Source organism: Carassius auratus, chromosome 39 (genome assembly GCF_003368295.1).
Source record: "Carassius auratus strain Wakin chromosome 39, ASM336829v1, whole genome shotgun sequence".
In the NCBI taxonomy this organism is placed as follows: domain Eukaryota; kingdom Metazoa; phylum Chordata; class Actinopteri; order Cypriniformes; family Cyprinidae; genus Carassius; species Carassius auratus.
Genome location: NC_039281.1, coordinates 2,088,230 through 2,110,002, shown reverse-complemented (window position 1 = coordinate 2,110,002; position 21,773 = coordinate 2,088,230). Strand labels below are relative to the sequence as shown.

At 37.2% G+C, this 21,773-nt stretch overlaps 1 long non-coding RNA gene and 1 pseudogene across 1 annotated transcript; one reads left to right on the top strand and one right to left on the bottom strand.

Moving 5' to 3' along the window:
* Nucleotides 1-223: 223 nt before the first annotated feature.
* On the bottom strand, nt 224-3,079 carry LOC113058007 (exosome complex component RRP40-like; annotated as a pseudogene).
* A 2,952-nt stretch (nt 3,080-6,031) lies between these two features.
* Nucleotides 6,032-21,027, top strand: LOC113057636 (uncharacterized). Its single transcript, XR_003277857.1, has 3 exons — nt 6,032-6,130; nt 14,906-15,080; nt 20,032-21,027. It is a non-coding gene; the product is annotated as an uncharacterized LOC113057636 (long non-coding RNA).
* Nucleotides 21,028-21,773: the final 746 nt, after the last annotated feature.

Genomic DNA, 21,773 nt, shown 5'->3' with positions numbered 1-21,773 from the left:
GCCCTAGAACCCATATAAGGAAATTCCGCTCCATCTAACCTCACACAGAGCCATACTCGAAAAAAACTTTCCGAAACTTGTGACAAACCGGAAGGAGTATTTTGGGAACAAAAATACTCCTTCAAAGGTACAACTTAATTTTTGAAACGTTGTCCATGGGAATCCAACTCTTTAACAGTGTAAAAAACTCAGTATGCATGAAATAGCATTTCACCCCCCCTTTAAGAAAATCACAGTATGCATATGCTGCTGTTTCAACACTGATTCATTCTAACACAATATATATATATATATATATATATATATATATATATATATATATTTATTAGAAATAAAGGCAAAGGTATTGATTTCTTTAAAGAGAAGTGGTGATTTTCCTTATTCAGTCTCCAAACCAGGGAATACAGAGGAAGTGATGTCCAAGCTCTGTTATTTTTTTTTAAACATTAAAACTGATGATGCGGACTTTTGGCAAAGTGTTTTTTCAGATGTCCTCTAGAGAGAGCCTTCTGCCACTCTCTTAAACAGTGTCTGTCTCTGTTTTGAGGTCATGTTCTCACATGACTCCAGAAGATTGGTCACGATCAGCGTCTGCTGAACAGTCTTTGCTTTCACCCACACTCTGCCATTCATCCCAGCAACCAGCTCAAAGGGAAATATCTTCTCCAGGTCCTTCACTATTTCACTCTGAGGAGCTGGAAGTCTGATGGAAAGAACACGAGCTCATTCTTTACTGTAACTTTTAAATTCTACAGTCAAAAATACAATTGTTGGGCTGTTTAGCTTTTCATAAAGTGTTGGGGAAAGTTTTTTTAATCACAAATCTGAGCTAAGCTGTATAACAAATCACAAACACGCGCACAAGTCCCAGTGATAGTTTAAAGAGCAGACCGTCCACTCCAAACACCCCCATCCCGTTGGCCCTGCCATAGCCGTCACATCAGCTCTGGCTCCATGTCTTTGTTTGCAACTGTGAACTGGCCATACACCAGATCTCCAACCTGCAGAACAAAACCACAATAACACTGTGTACATTCATAATTCAACATAAACAGTGCTCTTAAAGAACAGTGTTGAGTGTTGATATGAGCAAAGTACCTGTTCCTCTTGGTTCCTCCCTCGAATGCCAGGTATGAAAGAGATGCCTGTTCACTTCCTCCCACATCCACTTTGAAGACATCTCCAGACTTTGCAGTCACAATGCCAATTACACTTTTACCTTTGGCTGGTACATACTGGAATAAATAAGGATTAGAAGAGTTCTCATTCAAAGAGTTTTCTTTATTTTCATGACTATGAAAATTCTAGTCACACTGAAGGCATCAAAACTATGAATTAACACATGTGGAATTATATACATAACAAAAAAGTGTGAAACAACTGAAAATATGTCATATTGTAGGTTCTTCAAAGTAGCCACCTTTTGCTTTGATTACTGCTTTGCACACTCTTGGCATTCTCTTGATGAGCTTCAAGAGGTAATCACCTGAAATGGTCTTCACTTCACATGTGTGCCCTGTCAGGTTTAATAAATGTGATTTCTTGCCTTATAAATAGGGTTGGGACCATCAGTTGTGTTGTGCAGAAGTCAGGTGGATACACAGCTGATAGTCCTACTGAATAGACTGTTATGCCGTGTTTCCACAGCAGGAACTCTACCCAGGAACTAGGGACTTTGGCCTGGTACTTGGTGTGTTTCCACCGCAGGAACCAGGAACTAAATAAAGTTCTGGGTAAAAAAAATGCCCCTCAGAAAGTCCCTGCTGGTAAGGTGCTACGTGTGGATGTAAATGGGCTTGTTATGCAACCACCTCCCCCTATAAATCTGCTAAAATACCCCAATTCTGAGATTATCTGAGAAGTTGAAAAGAACAAGATCTGTTACATGTGACGTTTCATTTCCAACTCAGTTTAGTTAACCTGATACAACAAGATACATGATGGAAACACGATTTTTCCTTAAATTCTGTCCATAGAATTCCTGCAGTTAATATAATCTAAGGAAAACATTGCTTTTCAGCTCTGTGGCTTGTTTGGCTAGTGGAGAGAGCTAGTTCACTGACTGTGTGACCCAATTGGCTTTGGAAACAGGAAGAGGACTAAAAGTATAGTGTTTGAATATGGCAGGAATTATGTAACAACGTTGGCCAGCATATTTATGAACTGATTTTTATTTTTATTTTTTGCATGAAAGGATGGATGGGGATGGACAGATAATGCATATGTGTAAATATATCTGGATGGTATTACGAAGAGATACATGTATGTATGTATGTATGTATGTATGTGTATATATATATATATTTGATGCAATTATATTATTAGTATCTTTACCGAAACTGAAGGTTCTTCACTTTCTCTTCTTCCAAACTCCCCATCGATTTTTTTTTATTATGTAGGCTATTTGAATATTGAAAGAATTCTAATTTCACATTTTATTGCAGTAATTTTACAATTGCATTCGATATTATAGTTATAAAATAAAAGTTTATATTATATAATATTTTGTTTAAAAATATAATTTCATCAGTGCCTGAACATCTATTTCAAAAAGTGGAAAGGAGAGTGTCACATACTTACCAAATACCGGTGGTTCTTCGATGTTCTCTTTCAGGTTCTCTGTGTTGAAGCGTCCTGGGGTGGTCGTCGTTTTTGTGGCTGGTAGTGTTGGCTCCACTGCTGTTGGTTTCAAGACATTCGTGGGACTCTTAGTTGACTCGAATGGCTTCACTGTCGTTTGTTTGTGAACTCTGGCTCTGGTGGTCGCCTCAGTGGGTTTGACTGTCTTGGTCAATCTGGTTACCTCAGCAGGTGAGATGTTTCCATAAGCGCTGGTGGTTCTGGGTTTAACACGGGCTCTCGCGCTTCCAGTTTCAGATGATGCCTGAGTGTCATTTAAATGAGATGATGCAGTTGTAGCTGATTGTTTAGGAGGTGACGTAGTTACTCCTCTAACTGAAACAACAATAAATGTTAGCAAAGATAAAAGTATAACCTTTGGTGCCATGATTCCCTATTTAGTCCCTACTATACAATCTCAGCTCAGATATGTTGCTCGATCCGAACACACAAACCCCATAATGTTGCAAAATCACGCGCCACTAGCGTTGGATAGCAAATGTGAGGCCATATACCTATGAATAGAGGGAGAGAGAGTTTGCGGGGGGAAATGTGTGTCATACTCTTTGCTGACTTCGCATGTTTCTCGTTAGGTTTTCTCTCCCCATGCTTTCGTTAAAAATATACAATTTTGAGCGTCAATCCAGATATGATATATTGTTTTAACGGTGACTTTTGTATTGTTTTTCCACTCAAAAACGAAGTATACTTCTAGTCACAATTAATGGGAGCAGAGCGCCATCTCGTGGCGATAACAGACCAGACTGTTTTTTAATAATTGGACTTGAATAGTTAATTAACAATGGCAAAACACGTGTTTTGTTGTTTGAGACCTTTTAGGTAGGCTATATAAGGTGTTATTATCTAACATAAAATTAACCCAGTGTGATTTATTATCAAAAATATCTGCACAAATGACTTTTCTTGGGTGTATTCAACAAAATCTCATTGAAAAAAATGTATGACATAATCTGTTGAATTATTATTCAGTCTATTCTAGTAACTATTTTTAATCAGCTGATTTTAAGTACCAGCAACATAGAATTGTTGTGTAAAACATTTTGCATGCCACTCTCTTAAAGAGTAATTTAAAAAAAAAGAAAAAAAAAAATCCTTAACATTTGTGACATCGAAGAAGTAACATGACTTATTCTGCAGCATGGAAGGAATTAAAGGGTTTAGGAGGTTACATTTTCTCAAATTTCTACACACAGTGTTGACTAGCTACTGTATTTTCTTGCTGCAACGCTGGACACTTCCATATGAAAAATGTCAGGAATGAGAACAATGTCCCCGTGTGTATGTGTATGTGTGTGTTTATCATCAACTTGTAACGAAAAGAAAATCGAAATCCACATCAATCCAACAATCCTTATCATTAAATTTTGTTATAGTTGCCTAAAACATTCCACTAGGTGGCGACAAATCATTGTGTATTTCTTTCATGTGGCAATTTCATTTCGCGTTTAAATTTTGAATGTTCAAAACACGAGGACTCATATAATGAGTAATAATAATAATAATAATAATAATAATAACTTATAATATGACCACTAGTAGTAATAGTTTTTTGGGGCAAAACTAAATAAAACGCTCAGAGGGTCCTGATCAATTAAATAAAACAAAACATTGTTTATGCGTGGAAAGATGGACTTACAGTGTTGGTTATTTGCATGGCTGACTGACTTTCATGTCCAATCTGAGCCCCTGCTGAGCTTTACTATAGTAACGAGATTAGAGACCACATCATCATCAATTATTAATGCATTATGGCTTCAATAAAATCTGTACAACCATTTCAGCAATGTGAAAAACAGACAAACAAAAATGTAAGTATTTTAAAAGGTTTACCATGTTATGTTTTATCAATTATTGAGTGGTGTTTTCTTCATTTTGTTCATAAGTAATGCTTGGATTAGATTCTCTTTCTCATATAAATGTTTCAGAGTGTCTTTTGACATCATATATTCATATAGTGCCATTATGCGCTGAATGTTAATACGGCTAAGCCCCAGATGATGGTAATGTATTTATTATTCGACTAGTTATATGATATAGGTGTTTCTAATTTTGAAAACATTTATTAGTGTCTGCATAGGAACAAAGGCAAGAAAAATAAACATAATATTTAAAATCTGTGTAGTGGAGGTTCAAATTTCTCTTGATTTTTGAAAGAATTCAATTTACTACCCTCTCTCTCCCCCCTCTCTTTCTCTCTCTAAAACATGCAAACACCGGATGCGAGAAACACATGGAGTTTGTATGGAAATTCCTTTCCTCAGCCTGTCAGTTTCCCCCAGTACAACCTACAGTGAGGAGTGAAATGTCAATGCTTAATAGGAAACTTAACACTGCTAAATATTCATTGCCTACTTTACTTTAATGTAGGCTGTATGTGCTATATACAGAGTCTCTTGTGCTGTTATTTTGTCTCTATTGGTGTTAACTATTGTACAGTTTCTGATGTCATCTTTACTTTTGTAAAAACTGGAGTACTAAGTGATGCATGTCAATCCATAAGTGAATAATCTCTCAGCTGGCTGATGCTGTCATGTAGCATATGAAATTGGTGGGACTGGTGCAACTGAAATGAAACTAGAAGAAAACATGCTTTATTGCTCCCAGTGGTCTGCTTGGATGTAATAGTTGTTGTGAATATAGCTCTATAATTGAGTAACTAATCAGACTTTGATTGTGCAGATCAATTAAATATAGCCTCCTGATTTTAATATCAGAGTGTAAACATGTTTAGGGTGTAAACAATTTTTCAGAGTTCCATTTCTCTTTAAATAAATTGTAAAATATTATATACATACACATATTCTTACAAATGTATATATAATAAGGAAAAAGACATCAGGTGCTTAAATGATTTATTATTGAATATATACAAAAATGTATAGAGAAATAAATAATCTTTGTACAGTTTTTTTATACAGTCTGTTGTACAGATAAATAGATTTGTGCATACTTTCATAATTTAGATTTTTTTAAAATAAAGATTACTTATAAAATAATAGAAAATTAACACACACACACATATATATTTAATTTAAAATAACTTAATATATTTCAGTTGAAATTTGTGATAAACATAAAATTGTGTGTGTTTACAATGTGTAACTTAATATATTTAATAAAAATAAATTTAGTCTATCTGTAATTCGCTAAGCACACACACACACACACACACACACACACACACACACACACACACACACACACACACACACACACACACACTTTTCAAAATGAGGTCTGGTTCCCTCCATTCTACAGCTGGTCTGTTTTGTAAATCTGAAGTCATGAGAGTTTCATTAGGAGCAGGAATAAGAGTAGTGTAGTATGCATGTGTGTGTGTGTGTGTGTGTGTGTGCAGTGACCCAGCAGCAGTGCTGTCTGTGAGAGCTAGCAGCATGCCGCTCCTTTAATGACCTATGAGAGCTGTGGACCCAGGCCATACACTGGGAACCTGAGAACCTGCTGAGCAACTTCTGTTGATCTAAGCCAGGTGAGGGGCCCACACTTCTGCATGATGGAGAGAGAGAGAGAGAGAGCTGGGGACAGGACTTTGAGTGTGTGTGTGTGTGTGTGCGGGGAGTTTTATGGCACGATTGTTGTTTGAATTATTGATAGCTTGGTATGCTATTCTCTAATCAGTTCTTGTACATTTTATGTTTCACTTTATGTGGGGTTTGTTTCCTAAAGACATCCTATTTATTTCAGTGTGCGTAATGTTTCTAAACAGTTATGTGTGAATGGAAAATTTCGTCTAATAAAACTACACAGCAATAAAGAGAGAGGGATTTTGAGTTAACGTACTGACTCTGCTCTTGTTTTGAGCTCACTGTACCATTCACTGCATCAATTCATAGGAGTCCATCATAGACCTCCACAGCCTGAGAAATTTAACCTTCTGATGGAAACCGCAATGTCCTGACCTAAAACCAGAGATCTGAACAAAAGTGATCAACAGCTTGATCATTATTATTATTATTTAGCTCTGCTCAGTTTGTCCTCTCATTACCACGGTGTACTGAACGCTACAGGAATTCAGAATTATAAATATTAATTCTTCCCTTCACCTGAAAACCTAACAGCATGCTGTACTTCGCTGCTCAATTATTGATTTCCAACAGGCTTATAAAAGTATCAAAACTCAGGATTGTTCAGAAGAATTTGGAGGAGAACTGGTGAGTAAATTCTGGAAAAAGTTGAATTAAAATACATTTATTCATAGTGAATTACATTTCATAATTTACAGCAGTTATTCCAAATGTTTTATATCACATCAATACTATAATAATAATATAATCTAAAAATAAAATGTATATAAAATGTTATATTTTATATAAAAATGCAAAATTGTGCATGTGTGGGTTGCTGCATTTATGCTAATTTGGTATTTGTAAAAGCTTTTGAAGTAGAATCCTGCTAGATTTTGCATTGCATAATCGAGATTAATAGGGGAAATACATCTGGTGTGTTTTAATGAAACGGAAACTGTGATCAGCAGGTGGCAAAAGTTTCCCAAGACATCCCATTATAGCATTAACATGCTGCAGTTTTTACTTTGAGTTAAAAAGTTGTTTTATTATATCTAGCAGAGCTGTTGTGCTAAATGTCAGGTCAACCAGCCATGTCTAAAAGTTTTGCAAAGTTTGCTGCTTTGGTAATTGTAGATTATTTTCCCAGATGTTTCTATGGTATACTGAAATTTATTTTAAAGGCTTTTATTGGCAAAAATATATGAGTCAATATTTACAGTGTTGACCCTTGTTCTTCATAACTTCTGTAATTCGCTCTGGTATGCTGGATATTAGCTTCTGGGCCAAATCCTGACTGATGTCGATCCATTCTTGCCTTATTAGTCCTCGGAGTTGACTAACCACAGGTTCTCTATGGGATTGAAATCTGGGGAGTTGCCTGGTCACGGATCCAAAATTTGAATGGAATGATCTTCAAACCACTTCTTTATCACTCATGCTTTGTGACATGGTGCTCCATCATGCTGGAAAATGCATGGATCATCACCAAATTGCTCATGGATCATTGGAAGAAGTTGCTCTTGCAGGACGTTTTGATGCCATTCTTTATTCATGGCAGAGTTTTTGGGCAGATTTATGAGAGAGCCCACTCCCTTGGTTGAACAGCAACCCCACACATTGATGGTCTCAGGATGCTTCACTGTTGGCACGTCACAGGACTCATGGTAGCGTTCACCTTTTCTTCTCCGAACATTCAATTTTCCAGATATCTCAAACAGTCAGAAGGGAGCTTCATCAGAGAAAATAACTTTGCATCAGTCTTCTGCTGTCCAATCCTGGTTCTTTCTCCAGTATTTCAGTCTGTCCTTGATGTTTTTCTTGGAGAAAAGTGGCTTCTTTGCTGCCCTTCTTAACACCAGGCTGTTGTCCAAAAGTCTTGGCCTCACTGTGTGTGCAGATGCTCTCACACCAACCTGCTGCCATTCCTGAGCAAGCTCTGCACTGCTGGAGACACGATCCTGTAGCTGAATCCTCAGGAGGACACGATCCTGACGCTTGCTGGAAGCTCCGGGACATCCTGAAGACTTCTTCACAGCAGTCAACCTATCTCCTTGAAGATCTTGATGATCTGGTAAATAGTTCTTTCAGGTGCAATATTCTTTGTAGCAATTTCCTTGGATGTTAGGCCATTTTAGTGTAAAGTTATGATGACTGCACGTGTTCCTTTGGATGTAACCAACTTTATGGCCAATTAAGCTTTTAGCAATTTTATAAAATGCATCTGGTCACTCTATACAGTAATCTAGAATGAAAGAAAGAAAGAAAAAAGTTTATCCCTCCATAAAACGTCCCTACTGTACCTTGATTTCCACTGATTCATCAGAAAAGAATACATGGATGAAACCCCCTCCCAAGACATTCCCTCTTCCATGAACAATAAATGTGGAAGTGTCATGTAATATTGATGGGCTCAGCCGATGATCTCCTGACAACTCCAGTTTGGTCCCTCTCATGTTCTATAGAATATTCATGATCCTTGTCCCCTTCCTGCACCCGCTTTCTCAGCATCCCATAATGCATGTGTGATGTTCTGGTGGACCGCTCGTACAAAAACACACACCTGGCTGCAGGAGCAAAGAGTGATGGGATATATAAGCATGATCTCCTGTGGTTTTCCCTTATTTCATTTCCAAGTCTGGACATTTTTTCTCCATTGTACACCTGTCTTTCCTCTCCCCTGCACTTTGAGTAATCTCACAACTATCATTAATGTCATTCAACTTTTCCTCTTCTACTCCTCCTCCTCTTTCTCTTACTGTGCACCTGCATCTGTTCTTTTGTCATTTTTATCAATTTGTCCTTCTTCTGTTCTTCTTCTCCCTCCCTCGCGTTCCTCTTTCCATCGTTCTCATTAACACCCCGGCCCTGATAGATGTAGAGAGGTGGCCTGCTGCTCCTTGAGAGGCTCTCCTGGGTGTCCCGTGCAGCCCTGGCACCCTGTGTTCCTCTCTTTAGATCCGGGACTGTGCCATCTGCCTCTGTCACTGTCACTGCTGGGCACTGGGAGTCTGTGCATGCGGCAGCCCTCTTCTGCTGCAAGAAGTCAACACACGCTGTGGCCTTTGCAACTTTTCAGCCAGTACATATACAGAAAGTTTACTTTTTTTTGTGACTAAAAGTTTTTTTTTCTTTTTTATTAAGTTTAAAGGGTATAGGCCTGAATATATATATATTTTTATTTGAAGTTTGTTGTCTCTATACAGTATTGTTCAAAATAATAGCAGTACAATGTGACTAACCAGAATAATCAAGGTTTTTAGTATATTTTTTATTGCTACGTGGCAAACAAGTTACCAGTAGGTTCAGTAGATTGTCAGAAAACAAACAAGACCCAGCATTCATGATATGCACGCTCTTAAGGCTGTGCAATTGGGCAATTAGTTGAAAGGGGTGTGTTCAAAAAAATAGCAGTGTCTACCTTTGACTGTACAAACTCAAAACTATTTTGTACAAACATTTTTTTTTTTTCTGGGATTTAGCAATCCTGTGAATCACTAAACTAATATTTAGTTGTATGACCACAGTTTTTTAAAACTGCTTGACATCTGTGTGGCATGGAGTCAACCAACTTGTGGCACCTCTCAGCTGTTATATCACTCCATGATTCTTTAACAACATTACACAATTCATTCACATTTCTTGGTTTTGCTTCAGAAACAGCATTTTTGATATCACCCCACAAGTTCTCAATTGGATTAAGGTCTGGAGATTGGGCTGGCCACTCCATAACATTAATTTTGTTGGTTTGGAACCAAGACTTTGCCCGTTTACTAGTGTGTTTTGGGTCATTGTCTTGTTGAAACAACCATTTCAAGGGCATGTCCTCTTCAGCATAGGGCAACATGACCTCTTCAAGTATTTTAACATATGCAAACTGATCCATGATCCCTGGTATGCGATAAATAGGCCCAACACCATAGTAGGAGAAACATGCCCATATCATGATGCTTGCACCTCCATGCTTCACTGTCTTCACTGTGTACTGTGGCTTGAATTCAGAGTTTGGGGGTCGTCTCACAAACTGCCTGTGGCCCTTGGACCCAAAAAGAACAATTTTACTCTCATCAGTCCACAAAATGTTCCTCCATTTCTCTTTAGGCCAGTTGATGTGTTCTTTGGCAAATTGTAACCTCTTCTGCACATGCCTTTTTTTTAACAGAGGGACTTTGCGGGGGATTCTTGAAAATAGATTAGCTTCACACAGACGTCTTCTAACTGTCACAGTACTTACAGGTAACTCCAGACTGTCTTTGATCATCCTGGAGGTGATCATTGGCTGAGCCTTTGCCATTCTGGTTATTCTTCTATCCATTTTGATGGTTGTCTTCCGTTTTCTTCCACGTCTCTCTGGTTTTGCTCTCCATTTTAAGGCATTGGAGATCATTTTAGCTGAACAGCCTATCATTTTTTGCACCTCTTTATAGGTTTTCCCCTCTCTAATCAACTTTTTAATCAAAGTACGCTGTTCTTCTGAACAATGTCTTGAACGACCCATTTTCCTCAGCTTTCAAATGCATGTTCAACAAGTGTTGGCTTCATCCTTAAATAGGGGCCACCTGATTCACACCTGTTTCTTCACAAAATTGATGACCTCAGTGATTGAATGCCACACTGCTATTTTTTTGAACACACCCCTTTCAACTAATTCAACTAATTGCCCAATTGCACAGCCTTAAGAGCGTGCATATCATGAATGCTGGGTCTCGTTTGTTTTCTGAGAATCTACTGAACCTACTGGTAACTTGTTTGCCACGTAGCAATAAAAAAATATACGAAAAACCTTGATTATTCTGGTTAGTCACATTGTACTGCTATTATTTTGAACAATACTGTATGTCTTTTTGTGCAGATTATTAAATACTGTATTTTTTTTAAAACTATACTGTGATTGTTTCATTTGCTAATAATATACACTATTGTTTAAAAGTTTGGGGTTAGTAGGATTTTGGAACATTGTTATAAAAGATATGTTTTTTTAAATAAATGCTGTTCTCTCTATTCTAACTTTATATTCATCAAATAATTCTGAAAAAAGTATCACCGTTTACGCTAAAATATTAAGCAGCTGAACTTTTTTCAGCATTGATAAAGATGTGTCTTGAGCAGCACATCAGCATATTAGCATGATCACATTTTACAATGTTAATGTACAAAATTATTATTTTAAATATTTCATAATATTACTGTTTTTCTATATTTTTCATCAAACAAATGCAGCCTTGTTTAGCAACTTGTCTTCTTAGAGCCATCCTATTAAACGAGGATATTAAGAAGTATTTTAACATTTAGCAGTAATAAATGTTTCAAAAACAGCTGTTGTAATGCGAGAATATTTGTTTTTGTTCTCAAATCTCAAATCAAACCTTACTTTGAATGTTTGTCTGGCATGGAAAATGTAATTAACAAACCATGTTTGTGCCAACTTGAGCAGGCAATACGTTGTTTACCTAAACCACTATCTGAGCAGAGAAAACAAATATTTCTAGTTGAGAGAGTCGCTGAAAGTCCCATGGGGGCAGACTGGAGCTGCCCCTGCCTCTGCTCGAGAGTGTTGGCAAACGCAGTCACCCAAGAAGGCAGGATACTTTTCCATGTGCATGACAGGAGAATGTGCATTACCCGCCAGTGACTGTCACGCAGCCAAAAGACGAATCCAGGATGGGGCAAATCAGCAACATTCGTGCAAGCAAACGCCCAACTTGCACTTGTGTCCACCGTTCCCAGCTTTTCCTACTTGCTGGCTGAGTCTAATTCAGAGTCATGTTCTGGGGAAGCCCAGATTGTGAACTAGCTCCTTCCCAGTGTGTTATTTATTGGGTGGGCAGTGAGTTGCTGTCTCCTTATTTACACCAGATTGTTTCTCCAGATGTTTTTTTGGGAAGAAATCCCCCACCCCTCCCAATGCCTCCCTCCCACCGCCCTCCACCTCTCTTTGTCCAGATGGAAATGATTTTTTTTCTTGTAAGGCTTTCTAATCCCTTTCTTTCCTGGGCTATTTTCCACCGCATTGTGATAGGAAACGTATGAAGAGCCGAAGAGAAAAGTGCATGGTTAAGGCCAAGTCTTGTCATCGGGAAACAATCCCTACCTCTGGTTGTTAAATAAAACTTACATGCATCTTTTTTTTTTTTTTTTATATATACTTAGTGTGTGACCCAGCGAAAGCTGCTCGGCCTGTTATAGATGTATAATGAGCTTTTGTGCTTGATGGCTCTCCCTCACTTTCACATTAGTTCCTCTCAGCCAGTGTTGTGGAGAGCTCAGCACGGGGAAATGGACTGTGAGAACGCTAACCAGATGGCGTAGATCCCAAAACCTCAGGGGAGCGAGGCATAGTTCCGGACTAAGCTAAATCAGTGTACCTAGACTTCAACAGCAGATACACGTAATAAGGAGTCTGTCTGAGCAAAATAATAAGGGATTGTGGTGGTTTAAGAGAATATATTTGGATTAAACGAATTGAGTTCAAGTTCTCTGTGAAATGCAGTAACTAGGACTTTTTGAGTAATGAATGAACTCAGTTTTCTTAGACAACGAATTTTCAAACTGATGATATACCTTTTGTGAGGTACCCCTTCTACAACATAAAAGCATTCATAAAGATCCTTTTTATATTGTCAAAAATGCTGATTTTTATAAATGTGTACAAAAAAAATTCTGTTTACTTTTTACATATATTTTACAAATTTTATTTTAATTATTTAATTATTTTCAACAATTTCAATAATGAACATCAATAATGTAAATTCTGTGAATTTTAACAATTTTATTATTTTACACAATAAATTTTTTTATTATATTAAACAGTAATAGAAAAATGTTACTTATATTTTTATTACTATTATAAAATAGTTATTGGTGTGTATATATAATTTAAAATATATTTATGTATTTGTATATATGAATTTAAGTTATGAATAACTTTTCTACAGTCTCTCTAGCACCTCTTTGTGGACCTCTTGAAAACCCGTTTTAGTTTATGATCTTCACAAACAGGATTTGCTTGACTATGCTCAGATTTGGAGAAAACCAGGTTATTAAAATATAAAAACAGAAAGAACATTGGTATACAATCAAAATAATCCAAATAAATTTTTCTTCTTCAGTGGTGGTTAATTTACGGTGTTTTGACTCTGTAGGGCAGTATAAAAAGTGAGATTATCTGTTTCCATGACCTAATATGCTTATTCTTTTGGTTGCCCACTTTGCATTTTGTGCCACTTTTGATAAATATGTTAACACCCTGCACATCTAAAATGAAAACAGTGGGTTTTGTTTGATGGAAACATCAATCAAACTCCCAAAATCATAGTCTTTTTGAAATCTGTGAGATATTATTTTTCTCTTTCTTCAAGAGAAGTCAATTGGCACTAAAACTTTCCAATTTTATACAGCAGATAAAAGATCATTTACTTCTCCTGAAATCAAAAAGGACATTTCTCTGGTGAGCAGTAAGGAGCATTGTTCTAAAAGGATAAGGCACAGATTTGTCTGTAACTCTCCGGTGAGGTCCGTGGGAGTGGGAGGAAGAGGGATGGGGCGGGGGGCAGATTGATGAAGAGCTGAAGTGGGTCCCTGGGTGACACACGCTCCACTCCACAATATTAAAAACTCCCACACGTTTTTGGGGAGGCAAAATTGCCCTTGCTGGAACGCTGGTGTATTTTTTCTCAGTAATGAGCAGCATTTGTTTTATCTTGATAGATGGGACGTTGAGGAGAATTCATATCATCGCAAAACTCCGAAACTGCCTTCCATTTATGCCTGGTTGCCCCATTGATCGCTGCTGAAGGACATCTTGACAATTACACAAAGGACGCCTTCAAGAGAATGGTTCAAAGCAAAATGCGACACAATGAGGATGTTGCGTGTTTTTTGGGGGGCGACTACAATTAAAAATTTTAGAGTTTAGTTTTGTAACCTGTTACTTTTGCCAGTGCTTTCTCGTTGGCATCTTACACAGCCAGCTTTTTGGGTTCCAGTGGTCTTCTGTGCAAGAAAGGCAGGTGCTACTGAATATTAAGCTTAGTGCTTAATATCTTCCATGTTGAGCTTATTCATCTAAACAGTGCGGCCCAGCTGCTGTGGATCAGCCGTTCCTGTGGTCTCGCATATGAACAGCTGCTATATGTGGCTGTGGAAAAGCTAACTGGCTTGTGTCATTTTCTATACAGTACTTAATTCTGACCACTCCTGGTGAGTAGGTTTTCACAGAGGCCTTCATTTGTGACCACTTCCAACTGTAAAGACCGACGTGGATATGCCGTTCTTCCCTGAGATCTCGCCAAAACGAATAAACCACAGAGCCACTGATTTACATAGCTGTGACTCCTGCTACCAACCACCTCAAACTGCTTTGGGCTGTAGAGCTGAGCCGGACCATTTAAAGTCTTATCATTAATTTGTTCATGTATTACAGGGAGAAGATTAATCAGAAATGACTTGTTTATGGAGTGTATGACAATGTGTTGATCTTCAAAACAGACATTACATGTGGAAAAAATCAGCGCTGCTTTTCTCTGACAAGAGGACTGTGTTGGAAAGATCTAATTATTTATGAGATTGGACTGAAATTATGGTTTGGCTGCTCTTGTGGCTTATCTCATTTTAATTATCAAATTAAAAACATTGATTCATTTGGAATAAGCAGGGATGGGTTTGTGTTTGTCAGTGAAATTGGAAAGCAGTTTTCTCCACGTCCTAAACATTTCATATTTCTTCTTCTTTTTAATCAACAGGTGAAAGCAGACAAGAAGTCATGCTGAGAAGTGGGAGCTTGGTCTGGAAATGCTTGGTTTTTCTCTTACAGACACAGTTGCATTCTCTCAACAACAGCAACAACAACAACAAAAACGTCTGGATTCAACAAAAACTTGCTAAAAGGTTTTCTTCACAATAACAGCATCTGTAAAAGTAAGTAAAACTTTATTTATACATACATGCATACATACATACATACATACATACATACATACACACACATATATATATATATATATATATATATATATATATATATATATATATATATATATAGAGAGAGAGAGAGAGAGAGAGAGAGAGAGAGAGAGAGAGAGAGAGAGAGAGAGAGAGCATTTTAATGTTTACAATGTGCTTTTCAACAACACATACATAAAGATTCATACATGTACACATTTATACATATACTGTACATTACACCTTTATTTCTATTAATTGCAACTTAATATTTGTTAATATGAATTCATAGCTCAGTTACAGCTTTCTCAGAGTCCCTTTCAACCTAAGCATTAAAAATAAAGGACCCACTTTATATTAAGTGGCCTTAACTACTATGTACTTACATTTTAATTAATAATTTATTACAATGTACTTATTGTGTACATACATGTTTTTACATTGTACTTATATTTGAAAAAAACCTACATGTAATTACATCTGTATTTAATTTCTGTAATTACATTTATAATTACACTATTGACCCATACTTTACACCTTAACCCACCCTTAAACTTACCCATACCTCCAACCCTCTCCCTAACTTTACCCCTATCCCACCTCAATAGCAGCAAAAGTGTTTTACAATACAATATGAACACAATAAGTACATTGTACTTATTTTTTTATGTAAGTACATAGTAGTTAAGGCCACCTAATATAAAGTGGGACCAAAATTAATGTTAGCTCCATAGCTCCCAACATTTAGTGTTTCACAGTTGTGAATTTATTTCTCATAGCTGCAACTTTTTTATATCTCCACGTAGTGTGTTGCCATAAAAAGCTTCCTTTTAATACAGCTAAAAATCATAATTTAAGAGCATGTTTGGACACTTGTGAACATCCTGTCGCTAGATTCCATATTCACTTCAGTTTATCCTGTCAGACTGAGACAAAAGAGTTGAGAGGCATTAACAGAGTCTCTTTTCCTGTCACGGTAAGGTAACTTACAGGTCGATGTACTAGTGCAGAAAGGTAATGAAACAGGGTTCACCTCAGCACTCTCACTAGGGAGGGTCCTCTTCGCCTGCTGTCTGCACAGATGAGAGCTTTAGGCTAAATCTCTGCTCCGGAGGGTGACACCCTTCAGCTCTTTGCCACCATAATGGCAGGACTCAAGCCAGATAATGATGCTGACAGCCCAACTGTCAGTCTGCCTCTTCCTGCAGCAGCCTCTTAAGAGCTCAACGTGGGATGCTGGCCATGAATCCGTGAGACTGCTGCATTTTCAAAAGTCATTAATCTAAACAAAGACACCCAGGAGTTTTCCGCAACTCCCTCCGCTCGACCTTGTCCTCTGCTCAGGATGGAGGAGACGAAGAGTGAGTCCAAAAGAGGCAGCTCAAAGTTCTGCAGTGCTCTGATGACCTGACATGGAGTCATTGGGCCTCGCAGGTAAAAGGAAGTGGCTTTTTCAGCACCTTGGAGAGCTCTTGAAACCAATGCAGTGAGGGCAGCTTTGATGAAGGCTATGAGTGATGGTTATGCTGGACATATCAAGTTAGCAGTGCCACATTCAGAATTCAGTTGAAAATGCATTGTAGATTCCGGGTGAGTTCCTGAGCTTGATTTACATGCAGAATTGTAATTCAAATTTGAGTTTTAAGTAGAATTTTCAGAATGCTCCAACTTTCAAGTTAAGTCAAGAAACATTATCTGATATTAATAATGTTTGCAATGCCACCATCATCTTAAAAAAAAAAAAGTAATATATCTTATCAGTTGAGAAAGAATATCAGTGAATAAATAGTAATTATTAAAAAAAAATATGAATGGTATTTTATTTTTTAAACCTGTTGCAATATTTATGGTGTTGAATTTGAATTGCAATTAAATTCCTCTTACTCTTTTTTCCATTTAAAATTCTAATTAAACATTCTATGGGGTGTGATTAATCAATTAAAATTCACAATTATGAATTGAAAATAATTATTCAATTCAACATTTTGCACAACACTTTTTGACATGCTATTGTATTTCATGTTGGTGGAGGCCCAGTTTTAAGTGAGAAATAACCAAGCCTGTCTAGCTAACTCTCTTTGGGTGGCATTTGAACAAGGAATCTGGGCTGTGGACTGGACGGTGCCTCTTAATGTTTTATGTCTTTTTGATTCACATAGTTTGATTTCGGAGGTGTTATAATCAGTATTCCCACCCTCATCTAATGACTGAGTCCTCTTCTGTCAGTGTGTCATATCTCTTTCTCCATCGCTATTTCAACAAGCTCTCAGACTGACACACATGCTGCTTACCATATCCAACCATCACCTCCAAAGACCCCTAAATCTGCAAACATGTTGAAGATGAGAGAATGAGAAAGGTGTAGCCCTTAGAATAAAGCCAAAACTGCTTAACGACAAAGACACCTGGGCCAGAAAAGGATCATGGTTACGAAACAGCGACTCCACAGTTGGCAAATACTAATGCAGATGTTTGGATCTTTGTTTGCTCAGAGATCAGCTGGCCAAAAGTAAGCTATGATTTAATCTCTGCTTAGACGATCATCGGGACTGAGGAAGATGCATTTTACATCGCAGATTTTGGACTATTTTCTATTGTTACTCAGTTGCCAAATGACTACATTTAAAATTCTGTTTGTTGTGTTGTGCTATTTTATGTCTGAAAAAAAAAAAATTCTGTCATATTTGTGTACATTGAAATTAATTGGTGTAAAATTTTCATTTGGAAATTGCTAGTAAATTACAAAAACAATTACTATAATATGAACTACAGAAATAGCAAGCAACACATTGAATTAAACAGATCTTTGAAGTAAAAAATATTTAAATTGAATTTTCTTGTAAAATGTTTGTTTTATTCACAACATTGAAAAATCTTTATTTTTTTTTACTTAAAGATGCAGTCACACTTATTTGAATAGAAAATATTATCAGTGTCACTTTTATTCACACCATCCGCACCTAGGATCAGGAAATATCAGCTTAATTTAAAAGTGATTTCTCTATTATTTCTCATTCAGTTGTGTTCTCGTGACTGTTGTGTTCTTATACTACTTCTCTTTACTGTAGAAAAAGAAACAGATGTGCAAATTCAGCTAGGCCCTGATGCACCAAGAGCCATAATCAGGCACTGCATTTGTTGAAACATAATTTCCACGTAAAACAAGGATGCAATATATAACGTGGGCTTCCCACAATGCTTTGAGATCCCTAGAGCCACGTAAAGAATCACCACTCGCAAGATTCATTGTAGTGTAATCATAAATAACTCTAAAACGCCTGGGCTGGATTTGTACGTTTGACTGTGCTCAAGTCTGACATCATCTGGAAGGCATTCCAAGAAAACCTGTCTCGTGTCGTTGCATTTGTCTGAATCCTGTCGGATGAAGCCGTTTTTGGCTCTTGCCTCTACGTTGCATGCTGGCTTCTCTCTTAAGAGCAGAAGATGGATCAGAACATCAACTTTGTTTCAGTAGTTGTGGAGGACGAGAAAATGATGAGCCCTTGTAGTGTTTTCCATCTTTTCTCCTTACCTGCAGTTGGCTCGATCATTAGCAAGCAAAGGCAGCTTTCAACAGTCTGCTCATTCTAGATTCATCTCTGCTGCTTCAGCTGTCAGTGACATGTCAAATTGCTGTGTAAGGAAGAGGAATTTGCCCTCTGCAAGGCATTTGCAGGAATTAAAATAGGTAGAGGAAGTGAGCAGCATTATGGTCTCTTGAGATTAGACTGTAACTGAGATATAAGGATTGTACGCTGCCAGGCAAAAAAAAAAAAAAAAAGGAAAAAAAAATCTTATTCTTTTCCTTTTGATAAATGGTTAGGGGAAATTTTTGTTGCCTTTTGAGTATTTTATGTAATAACAGCAATAAGTTAGTACAAGTTCTGTGTGGCAATACATTCAGTAACTCTACAGCTGTTGGCAAAGAGGGCAATCACACAGGACTTATGTTTGTTTCATCTGTGCTATTTTGTTCTGCCTTTTTTCGACTGTTACATCATGCTTAATTTTTGTTTGGTTGTCTTCCAGTTCAATGCAGTTCTTATAAAATTGTATTTATACTCCATTCCTTTACATAGACACAATATTTAGATTCTATATATATCTAAAAAAATCTATATATATCCATACATTTTCTAAACTGCTCGTCTTATGTAGTGTTGCTGGATAGATATAAACACTACCGGTCATAAATTTGGGGTCAGTACAGTTTTTAACCAATATTAATATTATTATTATATTTTAGAGGTCTCTTTACTCACTAAGGACGAAAAATAGTAATATTATAATAGGAATATTACAATTACAATTTTAAAATAGCTGTTTTCGGTGTTAATATATTGTAAAATCTAAAGATATCTAGTGATGCAAAGCTAAATTTTCAGCATCATTACTACAGTCTTTAATGTCAAAAGATTCTTCAGAAATAAATCTAATATGCTGATTTAGTGCTCACAAATATTTCTTATCACTTTCACAGTAAAAAAAAATGGTTGTTTCAGGACCTTTGAAATATAAAAGTAAATTATATTTTTAGAATGATAAAAATTGTAAATTAAATTATGAGAATTATATAAATTATGAAAATGTAAATTGTACACATGTCCAACCAAAATGTAGTCATAATCAGAATAATAATAATATTAATAATAGATGGAGGGAGATTTTGCAGTAGCTCATTTTCCTCCTCTCCTCCTTTTTTATGGTTTACATGTTATGTCATGTTAAAAAGGAGTTCAGGTTTTATAAATTGTATCTGGAGACCCCTGCTTTCAGTTCTGTTGCTCCTAAAACGCCTGGGTTTGTGTCCTGTGTGAATGCCCCCTTACTGAGTGTTTGTGTTGCAATTGCACATTTTGATTTCTTAAAGCCTCATTTTGTTTTCTGTCCATTTTTACATGTAGAAACATTTTTCTGTTTTCCTCAGGCATGTGGTTTAATGTCCCTCCTCTGTAGTGTCCACTTCCTGTTCAGCTTCAACTCGAACAGCAGCATGGAGGTATTTAGTCGTCTGAGACGAGGACTGTATGTTTTCCTGCGGTTGCTTCACCCGATTCCCCTCCACTGCACACCAGATGTAACCAAAGCAGAGGACAAAACAAGTGCATTATTTTTTCAGAGACATGTCTAGTATGAGACAGTGATGCGCGCTGACAGGGCCTGCTAATTGGAGTAAATTAATTTACCTCGGGCGCCATGTTCTCACAAAGTGCCACACTCCATGTGAATAAGTGATGATCGGCAGGGCTCATATAAGCCCAGAGTTTTTAAATCATTTAGCAGCGCATTCTGCTAATTAGCACAGAGAAATCCGGCTTTCAGCTACAATTAAGACGGGCCTCTGTCAGTCAGGGGACCGCAGCCGGGAAGAATCTCTGATTTATTCATCCTGCAAGCAGATGCTGAGTGCATTGGGGGTTTGGATGGAGGGACTTGGAGATGAAGCAAGCAAGGGGATCTGAAAGATGAAGGCAGTGAGGGAGAGGAGTGCAGTATGTGTGTGGGTTGTTATTAGTGTGCTGGTGCAGAAATTTGATGTATTTTTTTTTCTCTGCAAGAAAAGGTCCTAACAAAGCAATGAGACGAGTTGGTGCAGTACTGTAAGTCTGCCCGCGAGGTTGCGTGTGTAACTTTGGATTGGTCAGTCATTGACAGTCTACACAATGCTTCAAAAATTTCGTAAAGACATATACATGAATTGAGTGGTTTAGTCCAAACTTTCTGAAGAGACTCAGTCACTTTAAATGATGAATAGATTTAATTTAGCCTTTTATTCACATATAAACATCAAACAATGCACACATCAGTTATGGCAAACAGATACTCAAGCATGCTTTCTTGACATGTGAGAGCCATTCTTTCTTCTCATTCATTCTTGTGTGTTACGCAGCATGTCTGAGCTTCCATAAGAACCCTCAAGCAAGTACGGTTCAGCTTCTGTTTATTGTCTCTGATCAATGTTAATATCTGAATAAAAGTCTAAAATAAATCTGTTATCATATAAAGTGACAGAGTCTCTTGAAAAACAGCTGAAAGCATTTCAAATTAACCAAATTAGTAAAATAATTTAAAATAAATTAATATAATATGAATTTAGTATTTTATCCGCTATATAAAGCCAGGGCATGAGAATGACAGGATGAGCAGTAATGACCCCGCACTGTGTTATGACCCTAAAGTGCATCTCGGATCCAAAGGTTGCGATCCAACTTTAATAGCTCTAAGATACACACATTGACAAATAACATTAACTCATCTGCTTTGAAAGGAGGAAATACTCTGTAGCTTAAGGAAAATATATCTCTGGCCAAATGTCTATTATTTTTCAGCGATCACTCAACAGTCTACACAGCACATTTCGAGTTTGTCTTGGCTCTGTAAAATCCCGGGAACAGTCTGGCAGACATTTTTAAACAAATTTACAAGGTGCTTGACACGTAATGAGAAAATGCTTTTAATTCTGACATCCAAATATTTGACAGCAACACGGCGGAAGGTCTTGGTTTTGATGCTGACTAACATCTCGGATCTCAGGAACGACGCCAGCTGATCCATGTAAGTGCATTTTATCAGGCTGTTGAGATAAATATGATAGATTTGGCTCTTTTATTTCTTTCAGGTGCTCGGTGTATCTTTGCGTTTGGCTGTGCCCTCTGCTTTACAAGATCC